The sequence below is a fragment of the Leopardus geoffroyi genome, chromosome D2, assembly GCF_018350155.1.
Source record: "Leopardus geoffroyi isolate Oge1 chromosome D2, O.geoffroyi_Oge1_pat1.0, whole genome shotgun sequence".
Taxonomy (NCBI): Eukaryota; Metazoa; Chordata; class Mammalia; order Carnivora; family Felidae; genus Leopardus; species Leopardus geoffroyi.
In genome coordinates this window covers 69,202,711-69,209,373 of record NC_059334.1, presented here as the reverse complement: position 1 = coordinate 69,209,373, position 6,663 = coordinate 69,202,711, and the positions used below count along the sequence as shown (strand labels likewise).

Here is a 6,663-nt window from a genome sequence, read left to right as displayed (position 1 = left end):
AGCTCAATCCTCTATTTCAGAAAATTTTTGCAGAGATGATGAGTGATGAGAGACACAGAAAGAGGGAGAGAGATCTATTCCCCAGGGGTAATCGTGTTACTGAAAACCACCAGCAGTCATCGTGTTTATCTTTCTCATTTATCCAAACCCCAAACAGCCGTCTGCAGCAAATCGCATTTCAACAGAGATCATTCTGTCTGTAGCATAAACTTCTCACTGCATCTCTCTCAGGAGCAGCCTCTCTAGGTAAATATAAATCTATTCTAATGGCAACATTTGCAGAAGTAATGTTATTTGCCCTGATTTAGAGAAAACACAACATAGGCTCTGGCAAAGCTGATCTTTTTTCCTTAGAAATTAATCAAAAGCACATAATTCAGAGGCAACACGAATGTTCCATTGGCAGAGTGGAGCACTGGTGTGTGTGTGTGTGTGTGTGTGCGGGAGGGGTGGGGACTGTGATGAATTATTCCAGCCTTCTAACCCCTCCTCTGGGGAAGAGGAGTGGGCTCCCCTTTTATTTGTTTCCTGTCATGCAAGTGGCTTCTGGAGACCCAGTTCATGAGATTCATAGAGTTGAGAGAGTTCAAATGGCTATTTTCCACTGAAGGACCAAGAAGCTGTACATTTTGCCCCAAGGGAATGTAAAAGCTCAATCCATCAGTGACCTCTGGTGCCTCTGCAGAAGAGCCTCTGAAGGTGCCAAAGCAGGCAACTACCTGGCGGGGAGAGAGGAGGGGGCGGCAGGGGAGATAGGGTTTAATGCCCACAGCACTGTGGGAGAAGGTGGGGGAGGGAAGGCACTACCTTTCAGGGTCCATTCCACTGCTAGCCCCTGAGGACAGGGAGACAGAATTTGTAATCAATGATTTTTTAAAAAATTACAGTACAGCCCTGTTTTAAAGTGCCACTCACTGCAACCAGGACAGTAAGGCATCATGGTTCCAGAGTCAGACTTACTATCCTCAAATCTCACTTGTACCACTTACAAACTAGGTGATCCTGGGCTAGTTACTTAGCCTTCCTATGCCTCAATTTTCTCATTTGTAAACTGATTTGATAAGAGTTGTGAGGTTTAAATGAGTTGATACATGCAAAGGACTTAGAAGGGCATCTGGTACAGTAAGCACATGTGCTAACTATCCTATTATTATCGTTATTTGCAGTATTGATTAAACCATCATGTGAACCTCTTGCTGGCCCATGCTCCTGTGACAACCACATGACAGGAGACAACCAAATTTGTGGATTTGCAAACCCCATAGGTGACAAAAACAAAAAACAAGCAAACAAAACAAAACAAAACAAAAGCTCAAAGAGCTCAGGATGGGAGGATGGTAAGAGTTAATCCATCCATCCCTTCACAGTCTAAGATCTCTCTGGATCCAGGCCAAAGACTTGCTGAAGCATTCTATTTTTCTTGGGTTGGTTGTTAAAAATCAGCTTTTATTGTCAGAGGCCATTTTCCATCTTCTGAGCAGAAGCAGGCTTCTAACTACATTTAGTGTTGGAAGGAGAATACGATGGAGAATCAAGTCCAAATTTAACATCAGTGGGTCATGTGATTTGTCCAATTCCCTTCTCCCCTTACATGGCTTCAGTTTCCCCATCTGTACAACGAGGAGGTAGCACCAATGGCCTCTAAAGAATCATCCAGCATCACCCACAGTCCATTTACAGCCCTGGTCCTCTGGGTAGACTCAGTGTGGTAAGAGACTTTGGCATGGGCAACGCTTTGAGGGTCACCACTGGCCCAGGACTCAGGCCAGAGAAGTGAGCAGAGTCATGACCTTTTGGCTGTTTGTATCTGAGTGGTTTGGTTTGTGTCTCAGCAGACAGTGGAATCATAACGACCATGAGCCTCCTGACTGATCCTTACTTGAGTGCTTTTATAGTGAGACCCGTAACAATGACCAAAGTAGAGGAACAGGCTTCTGTGGATCAGCCACTTCCCTCCAGAGGGCTGGTGATTATCAGACTTCTTCACTGTGTGACCCTCCAAGAGTCCCCAGAGTGCCTGGGCTCTGGTAATCTCACCTTCCAGAAGACACCGCTCATGGTACAGGCCTCACCACCACCAACAGCCTCTGGAAACTCGGCACTTTGTCTCCATCTTGTACTGTGGCCCTTGTCAGTCCCGGAGCTGGTGACCACCCTTGTAGAGCTGAGGCTGGCCCAGCTTCCCCTGCATTTGTGTTCCTTGAAACCACTGGTTTCTCCTCCATTGCAATTTCAGAGCAGAGTCTGAGGAAGCCCATGTTTCAAATGCAGCAGGAACAGTGCCATCTAGATAAGGCAAGAGGATTGAATATGTTCTCAGCTATCAGAGAGTGGATCATTCAATAAATCTTCTAATAAGGATGGAGTACTTGCCATGTACTAATAACAGTAGGGGAACTTTGGAATGTGAACCGGTACTCGATATTGTGGAGACCCTTCACACTTTTTCTCTCTTCAAAATTTACAGTAACCTTATAGAAGAGTTACTAGTACAGTTCACATTTCACAACTGTGACACTGAGTCTCCAAAAGCATTAAGAACATCACCAGGACTTAACCCAGAGATATTACAACACAAAATACAAAGAGGCAGAAAGCGTGGCCTCTGCCTCATAGAATGCACATCCTGTTGGAGAAACAGGATGTGGGCTCTGCCTGGCTTTGTCCTGTGCTGCTATTTGGTGTTTTAATTCCTTTGATAGATAAGATAATATACTATGCAGATTATGAGATATGAGAGTCCACTCGCTGGAGCCTAGAGAAGTGGGGAAAGCTGAATGGGCTTTTAGGCAAGCTTTGCAGGATAGAGAGGGATACTCTCAGCAAGAGGAAACAAGATTAGGTGAGAGAAATAGCACTAGCAAAGGCCACCCAACTGGGCCATTCAAGATCCCATTTCCTTCTAGTTATCTTGGACTGAGGATGCTGATTTGGCTCATGAAAAAGGAGTTCAGAAGCAAATGCTGGGGTATTCCCTCTTGTTCAGAGCTACTGCTGGCCTGGAGAACAAGGGCTGCCTGCATAGAAATGTGTTCCAGGAAAGAGCACTAAGAAAAGGTCTTAATGATATGTGATAAGGCTCAAATTAAAGTCAAGTGGAGATATTCCTAAGAGGCAGCTCTTTAAACATTTGCAGCAAATGTCACTAGTGGTAGAAAATATAAAGCCGCACTCCCAATATGTTTACCTGTTTGGATTTTTAAAATTTTATGCCATGCTTGTGCGATTCTAAAATATATCCATGTTTATTTCAATTGACCTGTTTAATAATTCCACAGACATTTGTTGAGCCCCTATTCTGTGCTGGGAACTGTCCTGGGCACTGGGGGGAAAGCAGTGAATACACAACAGTTCCCATTCATGACTTGCATTCCAGAGTTTCTTCTCACATTTTGGTAGAAAGTGATAGTTCCTTGGAGATGTAGACATCCATCCTGAGCTTCCTGTAACCCCAACACCTTGCCTGTGGGGGTAAGATGAATCTTGGATTAAAGAGGGGTCTGTAAGCAAGGTGAAAGGAGAAATGCCCTCCTGGTAGGCAGCAAAGAGTATCTGATACCTTGGCTTCCTCTTACATGTTGAATTTCAAGATGGAGCTATTAATAAATGTAAAATGAAAGCTCCTGTGTTTTGATTGCCTCCTACCTGACAAACACTGTCCTTGGCACAGTAAAAGCCATTAATTCTACTTGGCCCCAACCCTATGTTTTCTTCAAAATCCCTGTCATATCCTAAGATTACTTGCTGTAGATTACTGCTTGTTTATTGTGTTGCCTCCCCAGTTAGAATACAAGCTCTAAGAGAGCAACACTCATGTTTGCCTTGTTCATTGTCCCAACATCTAGCACAGCACATGGCAGGTAATTGGTTCCTAATGAATATTTTTGAAGAAGTAAATAAATGAGCTCTGTTACAAGATGAGAGACTTTCCCAATTCTTCTATAGCCATTCTTCCTATCTTGCATTTGCCGATAAAGGCTAGGTAACTCTCTCAAGGTCACTTGAGGAGCATGTGACACAATCGAACTTTAAACTTAGTCTGTCAGATTCCACATCCTCGCTCTTGTCCCCAGTGCTATAAACCCTTGTCCTTGTAAGAAGGCACCCTTTGATTTAATGATTTCTCTTCTTAGACAACTACAAACAAGTAACTGCAAATTGTAGCCATTCTTTCAGTCTCCTCTGCTCGTGCTCTTTTCCTGGGTTAGAACCTTCTCTATCCCTCTGTGCAGAGCTTCCCCCAACATATACACATCCATGTCCAGAGTTCAGTTAGCACACCCACCTTTCTGAAGTCATCAATCACTCTATTCCCTGCCTCCACTGTTACACCCTCTACCTGTAGCTTAATTATCCCCACACCTAGACCTCATCTCCCTATGGAGAATGAAAATCCTCATGGGTCAGGAATACCCCATCACCTTGGGAGGCCACATAGAATAATGGTAAAACCTCAGATTCTAGGACCAGACTAGCTGTATGCAAACCCCAGCTCTTCCTCTTGCGGACTGTGTGATCTCGGGCAAGTTTCTTCACTTCTGTGGGCCTCAGTTTCCTCATCCGTAAAGCGGGAATAATAATGGTATGTAGGGTTGTTGTAAAGGTGAGTTAATATGTGTAAAACTTAATGTGAAGCACACAGTAAGAGCACGTAGATGTCAACTATCCCTTCTCACTTATCTTCTTTTCCTTTTCCAACTGTGCCAGGCACCTAAAGAATATTTTTAAATTCCTACTAACATGAATCTGCTAATTCTCTGGCCACCTCCTCAGTGTGTAGTGTTTCCCCCCTACTACACTGCAAATTCTGAGGACAGGCATTGCTAGTGTTTTCTCCTTCCTCCCTTTCAGGGTCTACCATAGTGGGAAGAACTCAACAGGTACTTAATAAATCCTTATGGAAATGAACAAACCAAAAAGGTCTTGGGTTTTGGGGGGAAATTCTCATTTGATTTTCTTTTCTGCCTTTCCTCTCTCCTTTAATTGCACACCTCTCCTTTCTTCCTGAAATCAGATTAAGCCCCACTAAGCCTAAACCAATAGTGTTTCACATCATTTTCCTAATGGATATGAATTGACTGTAATCCTTTTGTTTTGTGGCCACTGGCAGTTGGTCAGGCAGGTGACTGAGATGGAGATTTTAATCACTCCCAAAATATAGTATTAGCTTACAAAATGTCAGCCCTCCACTGCACTGGAGAGTCATTTATGATGACATTGCAGCTGAAGGAAAGCGCCCCAAGAAACCTTAATTGGCCTTCAGCTGATTTTAGGAACCAGGCCTTCCTTGTAATTTGCTGCAAAACTCATACAATTCTCTGAAATAAGATCAGTCATGGGACACTGCAGTGAGAACATTACAGAAAATAGCTCAAGGACAGATCTGTGCACCACAAATTCATTAGGAAGCTACCACCAGACCCAACCTCCAATGTACTTAGCTTTGGGAAGAACTCATTTCTTGTCAAGACTTCACTTTGAAAGGCAATGGGAAGAGGTGGTCCCAACAAGATTTCTCAGCTGCCACTTAATCCACGACTCAAGGGAACCCAAACAGCAATATTGATAACAACAGAAAACAGGAAAGCTGATTTCCTTTGGGCAGAAAACGGTTTTCCCAAAAAGATGCATCTGAAATGGAAATTGAAAACATGAGAGCATTTCAGCTGAGGACATTCCAAGTGGTACCTGCACTCACACACATACAGTAGATCTTATTAACTTAGAACAGGGCTGGCAAACGGGTGCCATTTGCATAATGTTTCTCTCTTTTTTCAAAAAAAATTTTGTTTGTTTTTGAGAGAGAGAGCATGAGCAGAGGAGGGGCAGAGAGAAAGGGGGACAGAGGATCCAAAGCAGGCTCCACTCTGACAGTAGCAAGCCTGATGCAGGGCTTGAACTCACGAACTGTGAGATCATGACCTGATCCGAAGTCGGACGCTCAACTGACTGAGCCATCCAGGTGCCCCTTGCATAACATTTCTGATGAATTATAGTGGCTGCTAAGAACACCATATCCAAAAGGATTCTTCTGTTGCATTTCAGCTCAACAAGAAAGAATGCAGTAATCATTCAGCAATGTCTGCTGTGGCAGAGGAAGTGAAACCCATGTATTAAAGGCTTGCCATCCTCAACTTGGAATCATGGGGGCAGGATGGATTTCGATGCAAGTGTAGAAATATCTATAAAGCTCTGTTTCATTATTATTTTCTATTATTGCTTTTTATTGCAAACAGTAGCATAAGTCATAGATATGAATATCCAAAGTTGGAGCACTTATTTCAAAGTTTCTAATCAGTGGGGTCTCCCATTCTCTGTTTCCTTTTCATGAGAGCCATTTTGACAAGTTTGCCAGTGAGAGAAACAGGTCTATGCTGAGGAGGTATTTTATGGTAATAAAGGAGAGAAACTTAAATGCCAGTGTCACTCATGACAAACAACTCCCTGAGTAAGACTTCCTTGAAGCAAACTTCATACGCCCGCCCCCTATTTCCATAGTGGGTTTAGGAAGGCCCATAAAAGAGAGGTCTTGCTCATTCTCACCAATTACTGGAAGAATCAGCTGGTGAGTAACTTGCCTGTCCCCTGGAACTTGAGATCTGTGTCATTGGCTCAGAACAGTCGAAGGGAACAGGGAGGAGAAAAGACCATGTCACCAAAGGT

General features: G+C 43.5%; 1 long non-coding RNA gene across 2 annotated transcripts; it reads right to left on the bottom strand.

The window, feature by feature from the left end:
- Window positions 1–331: 331 nt before the first annotated feature.
- LOC123577074 lies at window positions 332–5,752 on the bottom strand. 2 transcript variants are annotated; one of them, XR_006701700.1, is made up of 2 exons: window positions 3,188–5,752; window positions 332–2,286 (listed from the first exon to the last, which is right to left on the bottom strand). It is a non-coding gene; the product is annotated as an uncharacterized LOC123577074 (long non-coding RNA). The 2 variants fall into 2 exon arrangements; XR_006701699.1 differs by having other exon boundaries at window positions 3,390–5,752.
- Window positions 5,753–6,663: the final 911 nt, after the last annotated feature.